A 14,103-nucleotide genomic window follows, 5' to 3' on the forward strand; every position below is an offset into this window, starting at 1 on the left:
TTATAAGAATATATATGTTACCTCAACAAGGTAAAACTCACAAATTCTATCATCCAATAAAGAATTAGCAGGCATGGAAAGAAGAGGAAAATATAATTTATAACGAAGAGAAAAATCACATAATTAAAATTGACCTAGATATTAGATATAGGAGATAAAGACATTAAACCAGTTGTTATAATTGTATTATGTATGTGCAGGAAGGTAAGCAGAGATATGAAAAATATTTAAACAGGTTCAAGTAAAATATCTAGGGATGAAAACTACAACATACGGGATGAAAAATTCACTGGTTGGGATTAAGGGTAGACTAGGCATTGGAGATGAAAGGATTAATTAATTCAAAGGCATATCCATAGAAACTTTCCAAAATGAAGCAAAGAGTGAAAAATAATCCAATGAAAGAAACAGATCATTACTGAGCTCTGGGATAACTTCAAGAAGCCTACTATATATGTATAATTCATGCGCTTACAGAAGAGGAGACAAAGAGGAGGACAGGAAAGATATTTCAAGAAATAATGGCCCAAAAAATTCCAAAATTGATAAAAATCATAAAACAGAAAGTTCAAAGAACCTCAAGGACAAGAGCTCAAGGAAAACTACAAGGCACATCACTATTGGATTGCTTGAAAACAGAAATGAACAGAAAAAGCAGGCAGAAAATAATGAACAAACTTGGAGGGTTAACACTATCTGATATCAAGATTCATTATATAGTCATAAAACATAGAAAGCAGTGTGATTTTCACCTCCAGGATAGATAAATCAATGGAACTGAGGAAAGAGCTGAGAAAGAAACCCACAAGTATATGGGCAACTGATTTTGACAAAAGTACAAAAGAAAGCGAGTGGAAAAAAGGATTTTCAACAAAAGTTACTGGCCAATTAGATATCCATATGCAAGAAAATGAAATTTGATCCATATCTTGTACCATATACAAAAGTTAACTCAAAATTGATCATAGACCTAAATATAAAACCTAAAATTATAACACTTGTAGAAAAGGGTTCAACTTTCTATGGCCTATGTGCTAGCCACCTGTCTTATAAATTAAGTTTTACTGGAAAAGAACTCCACCCATGTGTTTGCATGTTTTCTATAGACGCGTCTATGCTACAACAGCAGAGCTGAGAGCTGTATTTCTAAAGACAATTTTGAGAGAAGGGGACAAGGAGAGAGAGGTTGACACACAGGGAAATTAACAGGTTATGTTTTACAGTAACTGGCACCTGTGTAGCCTTTACAGCGGGTCTTCAATTACAGCCTTTGGGAGGCAGGAGCATAGTGAAAGTACTTTGTTCACTGAAATTTTCCAAGAAATAGTTCTGGTCTAAACCACTACCATGTGGAATCTGTGTTCCCCATCCTTTTAACTTACATAATTAGTAACTAATCAGTCATTGAGTTTATCACTGTATTTTTCCTATACAAGGATTTATGCAGGCCTTGGAATCATATAATCCCGTGGTTTTGTAGGGGGCTTGTAAGGGCCTCAGAAGTCCATTATGTTCACCAAGTGTCACCCATGACAGGTACCTGAAATTCTACCATCAGTTTGCACCACAGTTACTTAAAATGTTGACCCTTTTCCGATGACTTGCTATAAATGGATTGTTTTTAAGAGCATGCTGTGAGTGGGGGATTTATAAAGCATGAATCATCTTTCATCTGGTGAGAACAAAAGGGTAGTGCATCCCTGAAGATGTAAAAGGCACCAGAAATGAATCTAACTTTCACAGTTTTGCTGAGGCTGCTCCTGGAGACATGTTGCTGAAATATATTAAGCCAAGCAATTGAAGTTGTAGAGGCGCATTTCAACACAACAGAGACATAGTATGACCACTACCATGTATTTCTCTCGTTCTGTTTATGGAGTGCTGATATCACCACAAATGGTAAACAACTGAATAGAAGTCCCATTCCTTTCTTCCTATAATGCCAGAACACCCAGACACAAACTAAAATGTTTAATCATCCACCGGAATATTTGTCTCCATGATGTAAAATATACAACAGTGTGTAAAGTGTGGGACTGTTGATGACATTTTCATTGGGTCCTGTTCATCCACTGACAATTTAGTATAACAGTAGGAAGAGTGGGCAATGTGGGGACATTGCCAGGATCCAAATCCTTTTTCAGCTGCTCACTAATTGTGTCACTTTAGGGCATTCAATAACCTTTCCTTGCCTATTTCTGTATCTACAAAATGAATATAATAAGCATACTAAACGGAATTGTTGCCACAGTTAACTCAGATAAATGTAAAGTTCCAGGTGTATGATGAACTTTCATTAATATTATCTTTAAAAAATATTATCTTTATTTATTCCATATAGTGAGGCATTCAGTGATGCCACAGAGCTACTATCATGGAACTAGGAAGAGGATGACCCTGGGGGCTCTTGGGTCCCCTGATTCTTCTATTTCATTTGTTAAAACAGGTCTAGAATGACTTGAGTGGTATGAATGCCATGTCAGTTGGGAGGTGGGGGTGCAGGACCTTGGAATGCCCTTCAAGCACATACAGGCCTGCCTGGGCAAGTGATCCCATTCTTTCCCATGTGTTTACAATGTAAGCAAGGCAGGGGGTCTTCTTTCATTTTGTTTTAAGTAGCTACATGAATATAAAAGGGGATAATAGCTACTGCTAATCTTCCCTACTCAATTCCAGAGGAATTTCCTCTTATTAAGGAACTTTGTCCTGGGATTTGTATTTAAGATTTTATAACCTAAATGGAACAAGAGGGGGAAAATAAGCTATTTAGTTTTGTACATTCCAGCCAGAAATAATTGTCCTTCAGAGGTGTGCCCTATGGACACAACTGTTCATTAGAGAGGTTCTTTTGGCTCAAGGGTTCAGCCCTTAGTCAAATTGTGTAAAGGAGGTAATATTGATCCTCAGAGATGTTCTGCCAACCTCCTGAATGTTCTTTGGCCCCCGTGTAATGCCTCAGCCCCAGGTGTCCAGTGCCTTCCTGATGGCCCGTATCTTCCAAGTCATGAAGGAAAGAGTTCTGGTAAATTAACTGTCAATAAGGTACCAGATACCTGATCTCTTACGTCTCCAAGAGAAATTTTGAAAGAGACTGCTCATAAAGGGGAAATCTTTACTGATGGGAATTACACTATAGTGAGTCTCCAGGAGAGAAGGGTATTACAGAGACTAGTAATCTTTATATCCCACTGGCTATTATCCTGGAATGTAAGGCCAACTCTACCTTGAGTTCTTATAATGGTCAGAAAGCTAAACTGTTCAAGTTCAGTAATTATAACTACCAAGTGCAGAGAGCATCTGTGGTAGAAATAACCTTGGAAGAGAAATAATATAAGGTGAAAGGGAAAAGAACTTTGATCTATAAACCTGTCAATCAATTGGAGTACTGTGTGGAAAACTCTCTGTGTAGGTAAGACACTCAATGTTTGTCAGGATTAAGGGAATTATTCACTTTTAGTTCAATTTTTTTTGATCTATTGGAATATATGGCATTAGGACCTCACTAATTAAATTTTTGTGGATCAGAACTCACAGTCTCATAACTTGGCAATGTCATTGCCCTTTATTTTCTATGGAAATAAAATGCAACATCTTTTTTTTTTTTTAGATTTTATTTATTTATTCGTGAGAGACACAGAGAGAGAAGCAGAGACACAGGCGGAGGGAGAAGCAGGCTCCACGCAGGGAGCCCGATGTGGGACTCCATCCCTGGTCTCCAGGATCACGCCCTAGCTGGAAGGCAGGAGCTAAACCGCTAAGCCACCGGGGCTGCCCGCAACATCTTTTTTATGAGAATTTTGATATAAAACTAAACTTAATGGAAGTTTTGACATATTTACAATATTATGTTCATTTTAGTGTATATTACTGAAACTTCTTATAAAATAATTGCTTACAGATGAATTTCATGCAAAGAGCAGCCATTGTAAGTCAGGAATCCTTTATATTTATATCCTTGATATTTATATTTCTTATTTTTTGCTTCGCTTATAAAATTCTGCACACATGTCCAAAACCATTTTACCATGGTCTGTATGCCTGTCAAAATAGCTGTGATGTGATTTAAAATTTCCATTATTTGAACTAAATCAACATAAATTGGAATGAAAGCACTATATGATTTTATAAGCAACAGGACTGAAAGCTTTATATTTCAAAAACATGAGACTAGATGGATGGGCACTGAATTGCTTGAATAGCCTAGTTTATTGTAGCAGGAATAGTTTTAAATCTTAAAAAGAAAATCCCACTGGATATAGACATGACTTTTTTGACACTTAAAATGTTGCAGGAAGGTTCTTTGTTAATATGTGCTGTACATTTCTTCCTACTCATAGATTTTTTAAAAAGCACAAAAATACCTCAAATTCTGCAAGGGGAGTGGAATACAAGCTTCCTTATATGGCCCATCATCCCTGAGGCAAAGGTATATTGAAAAGAAGACTCATGTAAATCCTACCCCCACAGTGTTTTTCCCTTTCCTGGCATACAAACCCAGGGGGTCTGTTGATTTATCCCCACTTTTTGTGGTTAATGCTGCTCTCAGGGAAGGATTACATGTCAGCCATTTTCACCATACAATGAACTCCATTCAGTGTGTGGGAGAAGAAAATCTATTATTTTAAAATGTATTTATTCAGTTGTATATATACAACCACACACTGTGTCAAAATAGACCTCTTTGTATAAAGCAGATAACTTGTGAAGTATCTACTCAGCCTTACTTTAAGGGAGATGATTTAAATTAGCTTCCGCAGAAATGTTACCATATGCTCCCATTAGCAGCTGAGAAGAAGGGAAGCAGATTTGAATGAAGTCTACATCTGAACATGAACCACAAAGCAGAGGTTTTGTTTAGAGAGAAAAACTGCGGCCGATCCTTCTCTAAAAAGAGGAAGCTTCTTTATTTTTAAAAGAAAAGACGTTAGTGTCTCTTATATTATGGGTTTTCACAAAGTAATTGTAGAAAGGGCCATACAAAAATTCAATTTTGTTACAAAACTGTGAATAAGCTGAGAGGAAAACAGTGAATAAAAACAAATGTATCTGTCAAATAAGAAAGTAACTGATACTTCATCATTCATTTCCTTTTTTTTTGTTCATTTGAGGAATCATTTTCATTGCTTTATAGCTTTACTTTGTGCATACATGAGATCAGTTTTGTTATGACATTAGAATGGTATTTTCAGAGAAGTTCTTATTTGCCCAATTGTTAAGAACTACAAATGATCGGGTCAATGGGCAGCAATGACACAAGAAAATACAATACATTTAATAAACTCATTAGGCCGTTTCTAATACATATTGAAAGAAGTTCAGACATCACATCAGACAGAAAGAAGCAGAAGAGTTAATACTTGGGGAGGTAGGGAACTTTGGGGGTGGTTGGCAGTTCTATCCCTAAATATAATATCTCCTTGTCCAGAAAGGCTACTGGGTTACATGTATAAGGTTTTCATAATAGAACCATATTTTAAGGTAAAATCCCTAGGTTGAAGGTAATGTAAGAAACCTCATTTACTAAAGGGGCTATTAAAAAGGCAGTGCATAGGGACGCCTGGGGGGCTCAGCGATTGAGCGCCTCCCTTCCGCCCAGGGCATGATCCTGGAGTCCCCGGATCAAGTACCACACATTGCGCTCCCTGCATGGAGCCTGCTTCTCTCTCTGCCTGTCTCTGCCTCTCTCTGTGTCTCTCATGAATAAATAAATAAAATCTTAAAAAAAAAAAAGGTAGTGCATATTTTTGTGAAGTGAAAATGTCTATCATTTTCTATGATTTTTCCCTAAAAATTATTTGAGATGTTCAGATGTAAGACTCAGAAGAAAATTTCTAAGATAATAGCCTTTAAAACTTGATCATAGGGGGATCCCTGGGTGGCTCAGTGGTTTAGTGCCCACCTTCGGCCCAGGGCGTGATCCTGGAGACCTGAGATTGAGTCCCACGTCTGGATCCCTGCATGGAGCCTGCTTCTCCCTCTGCCTGTATCTCTGCCTCTCTCTCTCTCTCTCATGAATAAATAAATAAAATCTTTAGAAAAAAAACCTTGATTATAGTTTTTTTTAAATATCACTAATAATTGATACTCACTTATTACTGATATAACTCAATTTAGTACCCTGCATACTACTACTTTCAAAGCATGTTGTAGATCAAAATCCTAGTAACAGGAATTGTAAAATGTATACCTTATAATTCCGTATCCTCTACTGCAGGTAATTTCTGTGACAACCGTCATGACTTGGAGTGATGTTTAAAATTCTGGGATGTCATTTGAAAGCATAAATTTGTCTGTTTATCAAGTGTATATGTTAACTACTTGTAGAGTTTCTGAATGGGTGTACTCACATATTCCCCACCACTTTTGACTCTGAAACGTTTATATCTATGCAATGAAAACATTCTTCCTTAGTAGGTATTGGGATAACATAAAAACAAAGCTATGAGATGTTTTGGTTGGTTGTTCAGCCAAATGTTATGAATTATAAATACAGTATGAGAAATATGAATGTTGCTAATAGGTTAAGAAATAGTCATTACAACCAAGTAACTCACCATTTTTTCTCGTATTGCCTGATCATATGATTATGAAACATTAAGACATACATGATTTATCTGGAATTTGTAAATATTCATGTGTACTTACAAATCAGAAACTGTTATACAGCTAAAACTCTGATCAAAGCTAGGTTTTATTTTGGGAATACAATAGTCCATTGGTCTATTCACCCATTTCATCAAACTACATATTGTATTCATATTTGAGAGATGTACATATACAGTAACAATATATTTTGTTTGGGAATTTGAAAATAACTGAAATGATAGCACTGAGTGTGATCAAATACTTTTCCTTAAAATCTGATTCCTTGAGAATATTGAGATCAAAAGAAGACCAGAGTTGTTAGATTCTGATTGAAAAAAAAAAAAGAATAAAAGTCTAATTTTATGCTATACCTAGCTTTATTTACTGTAAGAATAGAAGAAATATGCTACATTATCATACTTTATTATTGCACTTTGTTAAAAGAAATACTTGCTTTCTAAACTGGTTACTGAAAATCAAGTTTAAAAGGATTAGACATGTCAGTATATGGATAAACTCAAATAATCCCAGTTCTGCCACTTGTTAACTGAGTGGCCGTAGGTCACTTTATGTTTCAGTTTCCACATCTATAAAAATCATAATTTTTTTATTTCATTTGATGTTATATAGTAAGTTTCAATAAATTTTACCTATTATTATTGTTATTATTATACGACTATACCAAAATTTGAATAAAAGAAGCCAGACCTGTTGGTTGGCTGATATAGACTTGACTTCTTTTGGCAGTCATTAATATTTTTAGTACTCATGAATTAACTTGTGATTTCAAATTTATCATATTCTTGACATTTATAAGAACTCAATGAAAGCCTTCTGTCTTAATAGGAAATCCAATATTTAATTGGAATACTATAGATGATTAGCATGTGAAAGAAAAAATTCTGGAACTCTAATGAAAATATTGATAATTAGCATACAAAAGGCTGTCATTTGACAGACAAATGTTACTCTGTTCTTATGGCAATAGGAGGGCACTGATAGGGAATAACTTATCCATATGACAGACTAACATTTTTGAAAAACTGTGGATATTCTTTTTAATCAGATTTATTAACAATTTTACAACTCTTTGAGATGAAATTCACATATCATAAAATTTGTTCTTTAATGGTCTATAGTGTATTCACTGGACAACTAGAATGCTACAGGTGTTACCATTATTTAATTTCAAAAATTTTTATCAACTGAAAAGAAGCCTATACATTAGCAGTCACTCCCCATTTCCCCATTTCCCTACGACTATTATGAATAATGCTGCATTCAACATTCCTACACATGTTTTTGTGTGTACTTATCTATTTCAGTTCTTTTGGGTACATACCTAGCAGTAAAATTGCTGGCTACTCTGCATTGAATTTTTAGGGGAATTATCGAACTGTTTTGCCAAAATAGCTACACCATTTTACAATCCCATTAGCAGTGAATAAAGCTTCTGTAGGGGAGGAAAGAAACTTTTCCTCTACTATCTTAAATTAAGTGTCTTAGAACTGTGAATTAAAATAACAAAAGACAGATTAATATGAGACAAGTTTATTTCACATGCGCTCAGCAATTCTATTGGAAGAAAATGAAAATCCCAAGGAAGTGGTTAGGCCCAGGGGCTTATATACCACTCTAACAAAGGGTGTTAAATTTTGAGGACATGACAAGAAAATGAGGGTTATTTAGTAAGATTAGTTGTGTAGACAAAGTCAATGCTGTCTCAATTGATGAGTCATCTCCATTTTCTGGTAGATGCAAGGAGAGGGGGACACCACCAAAGGGAAATGTATGCTCAGATTTGGCTAGAAAAAGGGAGGGCAGAGAGTTCCTCTTCTGTCTATTGTTTCTTCATTGCCTTCAGCTCAATATAATCTTTATGTCCAAGTGGCATATTTTGCAGTGGCATATCCTTGTCACCTTCAGTTTCAATTTCTCAGCATCCTCACCAACACTTGCTATTGTTGTTTCTTTTGATTATAGCCATCCTTGCGGTGCAGAGTGGTACCATTTTTTTTGTATATATATATTTTTTATTGGAGTTTGAAATGCCAACAAATAGCATAACACCCAGTGCTCATCCTGTCAAGTGCCCCCCTCAGTGACCATCACCCAGTCTCCCCAACCCCCTGCCCACCTCCCTTTCCACCACCCCTTTTTCATCTCCCAGAGTTAGGAGTCTCTAATGTTCTGTCACCCTCTCTGATATTTCCCACTCATTTTCTCTCCTTTCCCCTTTATTCCCTTTCACTATTTTTTATATTCCCCATATGAGTGAAAGCATTTAATGATTGTCCTCCGATTGACTTACTTCACTCAGCATAATACCCTCAAGTTCCATCCACGTCGAAGCAAATGGTGGGTATTTGTCATTTCTAATGGCTGAGTAATATTCCATTGTATACATAGACCACATCTTCTTTATCCATTCATCTTTCAATGGACACTGAGGCTTCTTCCACAGTTTGGCTATTGTGGACATTGCTGCTAGAAACATCGGGGTGCAGGTGTCCCGGCGTTTCACTGCATCTCTATCTTTGGGGTAAATCTTTTGTCGTGAGTTCTTCTTTCTAGTCATTTTACTCAGTGCAGAGTGGCTAAAAACGAGTTGTACTGGAAAAAGGAAGAAAAGAAAAACCAAACAAACAAACAAAACAAGGAGGGGTATCCTCTGGTTCTATATACTGTAAGCCCTAATCCCTCGAATTTCCCAGGAGCTTTCCAGTGGTGCTCGGCCAAGAACTTGCTCTTCCCCTGTCCTTTCAACTGGTCTTCTGGGGGAGGGGCCTGCTGTGATGATTCTCAGATGTATGCACCTGGGGGAGCCGCCCTGCCCACTGCCAGGTGCACGGCTCAGTGGGAGCTGTTTATCCTGTGTGGCCCCTGTTCCCTGGCAGCACTGCTCTGTTCTAGGCACAGGGTGACACAAGGAGGAACAACCACACTGGTGGTGGCCAGGTTTCCAGCCCTGGAGTCAGCTCCCGCAATAACTACCCCAGCCCCCAGTCCGCACTGGCCTAGATGCTCCTGGGGCAGTGGGGGCACTGATCTGCACAGGTTGGGGGTGTCCAGCGGCAGGAGAGTCCTCGCTGTCCTGTGCCCTCCCTGCCTCCTCCTGTCCCAGGGCGAGTGCAGGATCCTGGGCTGTGTCCCCTGGAGCCCTGGGATCCAGGGCTGTGGCTCCCAAAGGCTGCAGGGCTCAGCCCCTCCCCCAGAGCCACCACCTGAGCTTCTCCCGAGGCCTCACCAGGCACGCTCCAGGGCTTTACAGGGATCGGCCCACAGTCTGTGGTGTCCTTTCCCCGCAGCAGACGTCCTCTGTTAGTGACTCCGGGAGACTGGAGGCTCCACCGTCTGTCCTGTGGTCCTGCCAGAGTTCTCTGCTAAGCACCTTTCTGTCTGGAAAGAATCCTGTGAGGATTTTTAAAGTTCCTGCTTCTCCAGGGCTGGGCTTTCCTGTCCTGGAGGTTCTCACCACCCAGACTTAGCCCAGCTCCTCGCGGGGGCCCTCCCCCACTGGATTCTTTTTTTTTTTTTCCCCACCTTCCAACCTTGTTAGAAGTGCAAACTCCTCTCTGTAGCGTTCCAGCTGTTCTCTCTTTAAATCTTAGGTCGAATTCATAGGTTTTCAGGATGATTTGAAAGTTATCTAGGTAAGTTGGTGGGGATAGGTGACTTGGGGACCCTACTCCTCTGCCATCTTGCTCCGCCCCCTATATAGTGGTACCTTAATATCATTTTGATTTGCATTATCCTAATGGCTAATGATTTTGAACAAACGTTCATGTGCTTATTGGCCATTCATTTATCTTTTTTTTTTTTCATTTATCTTTTTTGAAGAAATGTCTATTCAGAGACTTGCCTATTTTTCAAATTAGATTATTTTTTTTGGTGCTGATTTATAAAAGTTTGCTAGTTGTAATTACTCTTAATTTAGGGTCTCAAAGTCTGTTTTTTAAAGATTTATTTATTTATTTGAGAGAGATAGTGCACACATGCATGAGTAGGGGCAGAGGGAGAGAATCTCAAGCAGACTCCCCGCTGAGCAGGGAGCCAGTTGTGGGGCTTGATCTCATGACATTGAGATCAGCACTTGAGCTGAAATCAAGTCAGATGTTTAACCAACTGAGCCACTCAGGTGTCCCTTAAAATCTGTTTTTGAAGTATAGTTTACTTGGTGTAGAGTTCTTGTTTGATTTTTTTTTTCCTTTCATCATGTTAAATATATTGTCCCACTGCTTTCTGGCCTCCATGATTTCTGATGTGAAGTCAAATGTTATTCTTATTGAGGACCCCTAATATGTAAGAGTCACATTTCACCTGCTGTTCTCAAGATTCTCTCTTTATCTTTGACTTTGGCAATTTGTTTGTGATGTGTGGATATGTGGATATTATTTAGTTTATCCTACTGATTGATCATTGAACTCCTTGGCTGTGTAGATTTACCAAATGTTAATAATTTTTACCAAGTAGTATTTCAACTACTCTTTCTGCCCTTTCTTCTCCTTTCAGAACTCCCATTATCTATCTATCTATCATCTATCTATCTATCTATCTATCTATCATCTATCTATATATATATTTGTATATGTGATGGTGTTCTACAGACCTTTGACACAATTATTGTGATTTTTAAGCAATAGAATAGCTATTTTTTCCTTTAATGATTTGTCTCTTTAATAACATTCTCAATTTGGTGAGATATCATTATCATATGCTCCATTTAATTCTTTAGATATGTTTTTCTTTATTTGAACATTTTTTAATAACTTATTTAAAGCTTTTTTTCTAATAGGTCCAACATCTTGGCTTCCACAGGGACATTTTTTGTTATCTGCCTTTTTTCCTTTGTATGGACAATCCATTCCTATTTCTTTGCACGTATTCTAATGTTTTACTTGACAGTTTAAATAATAAAATGTGATAACTGGAAATCAGAATTTCACTCTCCCCATGATTTGCTGTTATTGCTCTTAGCTGTTGTTGTTGCTATTCTTCATTTGTTTAGCGACTTTCTTAATTTTAGAAAATCTGTTTTGTTTTTCATATGTAGCCAGTAAAATGTCTGTTTGATTAGTCCAACAATCAGCTAACAACTGGACAGAGATTTCCTTCAATGCTGTGAACCATCAATTCTTCCAGCTTATGCTGAAGAATTTTGTATGTTCCTTGACACATACTTTCAATGGTCCTGTACTTTACAGCTCTGGCTTAGCCTTGCTTCCTGTTTATTTGGAGCCTCAATGTCAGAGGTGAAAGATTAAGGTTTTCTGAGGTCATTCTTGGGCATGCCTACAGTCCTCAATACCTACATGGACTTCTAGCATCCCAGAAACATGTTGAGCTTTTCAAAGCCTGCTATGAACATCTCATTCACCAGTTTTTCCTTTTACATTTTTTTTTATCAGCCTCTTGTTAACTCCACTGATAACACTATATCAGGCAGCTGCAGTGTTTAAAAATTACCATTATTTTTTTTTCAACAAATTTTCTAAGTATTGGTTTGTTGGCACAGAGAGAGCTCTGACTCAGGTCAATTAAAGACAATCCTGAGAAGGGAGCTATGCAAGGAGTTTCCAGTCATGTCAAGTAATGATAATTACCAGGAGATAGGTTTTGTCAAATTCCAAACCTGTTTCTGTTCCCTCCAATGGTTGCTACTGTGCTGGTTTTCATAGCTACTATACTTCCAAGGCTATTAGTTTTAACGTTCCCATAGATCTGGGGAGTGGAGGATAGTAATAGGGCAAGCTAAAATACCACAGAGCTTACTGTTTTTACAGAGATTCAACTGTTTCTCTTGAAAAAATTACTCCTTGGATTATTATATGTCTTTAGTTAATTTTCAGAGTTTTAAAAAGCGTTGATTTTAAATATTTTTCTTCCAATATTCTCATTACTTTTATGGAGGAGAGGACTTTTGGAGAGCTTCTTTATTAGGACCTTTGACAGTTCTTTGACTTTTCTTCAGATCTGCAGAACATTGTCTTCTTTCATACAATAATAAATTCCAATAATACTTCTTTGCACAATATGGAGAAAAAGTGTTTGACAGTTGAATATTTTGGGATACGAATAAAGCCATCTGTTCTATTTAAAGGCTAGCCTTATTTAATTTTTATTTTTCAGAAAAGTTTTGCTGCCTCCATAGATAGTGTATCTCATACTGAGGCAGGGAAATATAATTCCATGAGAATTTTGGCAATAACAATTCTCATTTTACAATACCCCTCCCACTCCATACATGTATACACTAATTCATCTTCTGTGGACATTAGTCAACAAGGCTAATTTCATTGCAGGATTCTGAGGCATGCTATGTTTACTTTGTTTCAAATTATATTGACAAACACAGAATGTTTATCATTGTCTACGGAAGTCAGAATGGCACATACTGCAAATACAATGATTATTCATTCAGCATTCTTCAAACTAGATGAGTCTCATGTGGAAGATCCTAGAATGTTAGAAAGACCACCATTCTCAGATTCATTTTTGTTTATCCAAAACCGTGTGTCTCACACATGTTCACAAGCAATATTTTCATGTTATATTCCCATCCTTGTTTTTGAACCATGTCCAATAAAATACTTCAAGATAGTATTTGGTGATGGTGTTCACTATAGATTGAATGTTTGTGTACCACCAAAATTTATATGCTGAAATCCTAATCCCCAATGTGTTGTCATTTGGAGAAGAGGCTTTTGGAAAGTGATTAGATCATGAGGGTAGAATCCTCACAATAGGATTAGTGCCCTTACAAGAGGAGACATAGGAGAGTTTGCTTCCCTTCTCTCTCTAATTTCTAACATGTGAGGATACAGTGAGAATATGATCATCTGCAAACCAAGAAGGAGATTCTCACTGGTCTATTGGTACCTCGAACTTGGACTTTCTTGCCTCCAGAAGAGTGAGAAATAAATGTGTATTGTTTAGCTACCCAGTCTGTAGTAATTTGTTATTGCAACCCGAGCTGACACTATTTTTTCCAAATCCATAGTATGAATGACAGGGAACTATCTTCTAATTCTTTTCCAGCTGCAAACCCGTGGGGTGCAGAAATGATACATGGCCCTTTGGAATCTTAAGTGGCTAAAAACTATGTCATGGTCCTTGCAGAAATGGGAAAATGTCCTTTCTTCTTGTGTTATGCTTTGTCATCCAGGCCCTGAAATAGTATTACTTATTTCCCCATATTTCACAGTCTTCCTAGGAAACAGAGAGCTGTTACCTAAAGCCCATTTCTCTACAAGACTCAATTGCTAACTCATTCAGTAGGGTCAAGGGTCCAATTTTTCCAATGAACGGTATATCACCTACATTTCTTTTTCCTTTCATTTGACCAGGCACTCACTTGCTCTCTCTCTCTCACTAAAAAACAAAACCCCTCTTAACTTTGTGCAAACTATGTCTGCTCATTCTTGCTCAACAAACATTAACTGGTATGCTCAGATATTATCTTAATGCCAGGTTAAGTGAAATCTGGTCTTGTTTGATATATGAGGATATAGGGGATGT

The sequence above is a fragment of the Canis lupus genome, chromosome X (assembly GCF_003254725.2).
Source record: "Canis lupus dingo isolate Sandy chromosome X, ASM325472v2, whole genome shotgun sequence".
Classification (NCBI taxonomy): Eukaryota; Metazoa; Chordata; class Mammalia; order Carnivora; family Canidae; genus Canis; species Canis lupus.